This window comes from Arachis ipaensis, chromosome B07 (assembly GCF_000816755.2).
Source record: "Arachis ipaensis cultivar K30076 chromosome B07, Araip1.1, whole genome shotgun sequence".
NCBI lineage: Eukaryota > Viridiplantae > Streptophyta > Magnoliopsida > Fabales > Fabaceae > Arachis > Arachis ipaensis.
In genome coordinates this window covers 23524942-23530606 of record NC_029791.2, presented here as the reverse complement: position 1 = coordinate 23530606, position 5665 = coordinate 23524942, and positions in this window count along the sequence as shown.

The window sequence follows — 5665 nt, the reverse complement described above, 5'->3', positions numbered from 1 at the left end:
AGTCACAACATTCGCAGCTGAGCTTGACATTGCTTGACTCATATGAAATGCGCTGCGTGGTTCAAGTTGAAGAGGGGCTAAGCTAGACACTCCACTGAAACCTTTACCAATATTATTTGCAGAAACATTTGTCATGGAAGCCATAGCTATGTCAGTAGGAAGGAAACCCTGCTTGCTAGCAGCACGCCGTTTGTTGTCGATTCTGGGGACTTGTTGACCCCAGCTACCAAAACTGCTCTCTGGCTCTAGTCTGAAAGCATCATTGTGTCTCACCACAGGCTTCAGAATTTTGGACCTTTTTCTTGCTTCAGCAGCAGCCTTGGAAACCTCTTCTGCATTTAATCGCGCCAATGTCCAAGGACTAATTTGACTGCTCCAGGATTCTTTCTCTTAGATGGTTCTTCTCTAATACTCTTCTTTCCAAGTAAGCTTATGGAACCGCTTTCTGGTGGGATTACATCAAACTGCAGCCAATGAAAGCAACATATGGTGCCATGTAAGAAAATGGAACACACAAAAGCACCAGGGATGTCATGTCTGACAAAGAAAGCACATTAATACCAAAAGCAAGTTGAATTTTTTTAAAAAAATGTTACCTGATCTTCATCGAGGCGTGGTGGTGTGCACCACGAACCACGCTGGAACGTAGTGAAGGATCTCGCACTGCTGAATCCAGTTAGTGAGCTAACAGTTGACATTTGAGGACTTTGTTGACCACCAACTCCTTGCTGCTCCTGCTCTTGCTCCGTCAGAGCTATGATGTAATCATAAGTGCTGATTCCCTAAGTAACTTAGCAATAACCATAACATTTGGCATAAAAAATGTACACTTAATGAGAATTACTAGAAAGATGAACTTGTAGAGGATTCAGAAAAGGGTACACAAATATCAGAATATTTTTCAATTGGCTTCCTTCATTTTCTTTTTGCTTTCTTTTTTCCTCTTAATGCCTAATGTTTTACAAAATTACAAAGTATGAATGTTTATCCATATTGAAGAACTACTAAACTAAACAATTAAGAGATTTTTCTTGGTCTCGTTAGGTACCTGAGCAAGGGAGGCAGCACTTCAATTGTTTAATTAAACTACTAAACTAAACAAAGTATGAACGTTTATCCTTAATTGATTTGATCATCACTTCAATTGTCCCCTTCTTACCATATTTGCTACCACTCCTCCTTCAAAATTCTACCACTTTTAATTCAACCTAAATTCTGCAAACGAATATATATAAGAATTAAAAAAATAAAAAATATTGAAGAGAAACTAATGAGTTAATTTTAATTTATGTGTGCAACTCACCACTTTTCTGCCAATTAGAAGACTATATAAGTCAAGATTGTTGTACTCGGATACATGGAAGAACACAGAATCTGGCTTCAATTTCAATACTCTGCTTTTCAAATGCATGCGAATATATAATATAAGAAATCCCTATAAAGAATAATGCTAAATACATATCGGGTTTAATTTATTTAACCCAAAATTGTTAATTGATTATTTAAAAAAGGTTCAATTAATATATTGTCATGTATGTGTGAGTTAGGAGGCACATTGTGCAGTACGTGAGTAACATTTTTTCCATATCATACAAGGATATACATTAATAAACAAACTAAAGAAAAATGTTTATCATCACAATGAGCAATATTTTGCCATTAAAATTTAAAATCACCTCTTTGTATGTTCAACATTCCTCTGTGGTATATAGTTGCTTATGAAAATCTTGGTCTTCCACTGAACAGTAAGCCTGAAAAATTAAGAGGAGCAAATAAAAAGTAGCACCCTACATATATATAATTATTTTAGAGTAATATCATATAAACTAATTTTGTATAATTTTTTTATATAGTTATGTTTAGTATTAAAAATGATTTATAAGAAATGAGAAAAAATGATGTAAATATTATTTTTTATTATTTTTATTCGTAATTATTTGACACTTAAGTTGTGTGGGTCATCGGCATATTCTAATTTTGCTACAATTTTATTGAAATACGCCTAGCTGATAGGTGATGGGATGGCAAACTGTAAATTAAATAGGATAATATTAAGGTCATCATCTACATCTAAATATATCCGAAACTTAGCTTCTTGCATTGCTAGCTTTTCTAAGCAAAAATTCAGGGGTAAAATAAAGGAGGATACACTTACTCAAATGGTGTCAATTTTTTCCTGTAGGCCTATTTCACAAATCAAATTTTGGTGTTTGGTGCAGCTTGAACTACTTCCAGAAACATCAACCTTCCTTCTTGCATAGTATCCTATGCTGTTTGGTGCAGCTTGAACTACTTCCAAAAGAGCCTGCTTTGCGGCCGCTTGAAAACTCGAATTCGTCCTAGTTTTGTTGCCACAAACAGCCTTGTCCCCTGGCCCTGCATACTCATCAAAGAAGCTATAATTTTCAGACCTCATGAAGCATCCATCAAGAAATATTTGGGACGTTGTGGCTTAAAGCAAACATGTTAAGGAACTAGTTTGTTGCTCAACAACAAAATACTATCATTAACTATAACTTTGCAAAAGCAATATCAGGACAGCAAAGAGAGATCAAATTAAACATGACCTGAAGTATTATTGTAATAGCAGTTATCATGCAAATTGAAATGAGTTTAAAATGAAGATGTAAATTAAAGGATACAATGAGAAATATCCATCAGGCCTCAAAAAAGTAACTCTCTGACCACCATTGAGTATGACTTTTGACATTCGACACTTTTTTGGAAATTATATAGTCTTTTGTTCCTAAATCTGCAAACAAATTTATGCACACCATTAACAAGAAATGGATGCACACCACAATGAACTCTAGCAAAACCTTGCTGAATTCCACTCAATTAACATTATCAGATACACCTAAGTAAATAAAATGACACCGGAGATGCTAATAGGCTCTGACAGCCATCTTTCTAAATATTTCAAATTACAATTGATACTATAAACCAACCGAAGCTTCAAATTAGATGAATTCTGAATGACTAAATCAAACTTGATTTTGGTGTGAACTCCAAAACAATATGAACAACTTGAACTGACATATGACCCCAAGCACCATTACCAGTCCCATCAACAATTCAAAGTCAATCTCACATATTAAAGTGCTTTAGTGCATCTACATATTAAAGTTGAAAGCTTTAGTTCATCTAAATTTTATTGAACAAAATATAAAAAATCTGCCAATTCAAATGCAATGGTTATTCGCATCAGTCACCATCCAACAATTAGATTTTGAATTAACTAAAAAGTAAGAAAATAAAAATCAGAGTGACAAAAAAGAAAAACAAAGCATACTGCTGGGGATCTTCACTCGACCATAAATGGTGTAACCTTCAGCGGACCTGAAAAAAACAAATTAGGATTAAAATCGATCCACATAACATAATTCTAAACCAGAGAGAACAAATGGAAAATTAGGGTTAAGGGACGAGAATTAGGGTTAAGAAAAACAGGGAAGGGACAGGGTTAAGGCTAAGGATAATGAAATCGGAACGGGTTAGGGCTAGGGACGAGAAGGAGGCGGAGGCCTTCCTAAACTAACAGTGACGAGAAGAGACAATGACAAACCTCCGGCGAGGAGAGAAAAAGCAGCACGAGAGCGGCGGCGGAGGGAGCTCGTAAGACAAGAGCACGGCTGAGAAAGCTCGTGTGACGATGAAAGGAGCAAACGCATTGAGAGCGGCGGTGGAAGGAGCTCGTGCGACGCGAGCCGCCGCCGCGGCGACAGCGGAGGACGTCACATCTTCAATGGAGAGAGAGAGAAGGCATGGGAGTAATTCAAGGAAACGTGAAAAAAAGTGAACTGAAGTATTCGGGAGTAAAGTGACCCATCTCCTTATTCTAATATATTTTCGACGGAAAATTTTAAATTACAGACAGATTTTCTATCTATAATAATTTAATAAAATGCAGCATTTTGCTTATTTAATTACAGACGGATTTTCTGTCTGTAATCATTTTTCACAAAAAAAATAATTTTACCGACAGAATTATCGACAGATTCTATTTTCTGTCTGTAATTTATGCTAATTCATTTTTTTATTTTCCGACAAAAAAATCCCTCTAAAATTCCGTTTGTATTTCCGTGGGATAAAATCTGCCGGAAATATCCATCTGTAATAACTTGTTTTCTAGTAGTGGTGGCAAAAAAGGCAACATTCGAAAGGATGTGTCGGGTTGGCATCTATGGACCGACAAGTAATATTACGAGCCAATAGGACATGCATTCATCATATGCATATTCTAGATGCTTGCTTGCTTTGATTACTTGAGTTATGCCTATGTGAATAACATGCCTAAATGCTAGTTGATTTACCTGCTATACTATTTGTGTTTTACTTGCTTCCATTATCTGTGATTGTCTGGTGCTGAGGAAGTTAGGTTGGCGATGGCGATGGGATCGCGTGAAGGGTAGATTAGTGAATGCTGTGGGACAGCGGTGTAATTTGGTATTAGTTAGAAATCTCCTAAGTTTAGATAACCCTGTTTATGGTTCATGGTTTAAGTTATTTATTTCGTTAAGCTTGAATACCTGTATTCGATGTTAAGTTCTAGGATTGCCTTTGGCGTTCCAGAACTTTATATCTTACATATTGGGCACTGTTACCGTACTGAGAACCTCCAGTTCTCATACCATATATTGTTGTTATTTTTCAGATGCAGGTCACAACCCACCACGGTGAGTTTGTGGATATGGGGACAGAGCGGAGGATGACCTTTCTCATGTTTTATTTCACTTTACTTTGTTGTAGTATTCTCTCACCTTTTATGTATTTAACGTTGTTGTCTTAGAGGCTTTATTTCTGAAACTTTGAGAGATAGGTTGTTGCTGTTTTAAATTTCAAAACTCTGATGTATTCAGTTTGACTAGCTAGCCTAAACTCCGCAGGCTATAACTAGTTCTCTTTTGTATATCATACTTATATATATATATATATATATATTGTTTAAATTAATTATTATCTTGTGTATCCTAGAGCTATCTGTTCTGAGGGTTACCTGAAACTGGGAGGTCGATCTCGGATGAGATCTTCTGGCTAGGTTTGGGCTGGCGCATCCAACTTGTAGGAGCAGGAGAATTATTACCTTGTATATCTTGGAGCTATCTACAAGGTTTTACATATGTTATGTCTTGTTCTATTTGTTCCTACGCGTTTAGTTATCGTGTGTGAACGCTTCGCATTTAGTTATCTTTTATTCGTTCATCGGGCTTCTAGTATTACTACTTCTTTCTATATATAATATTATATGATCCTTAGAACTATCGTGACACTTTGTTATCCTTCGCTTTACGGCGCGAGGTAAGGCTTAGAGTAAAATGGTGTTACAGTATTTAGCGCTTGTCAATAGTGCAAGGGGATCATCATTTAATTTTCACAATAGAAAAGAACATGAGAAGAGTTTTTTTAGGAGTTTCCTAACTCGAATAGAAAATTTTATATTGTTTATCTTCTATATTCCAGTGTCTATAATAAAATTCCATTTGTTCTTTTTCAATTTTGTGAATACTATGATTACTATCAATATAACTGCTGTACTACAACAACTAAAGTTTCTTACATAGCATCTCTAGTGTGAAATTTAACATGCAGAAATCAATTTCAAGTACAAAGCATAAATATAGATATCACAGTAAACAAATAATGAATTTATTATTTGTTCAAAAAT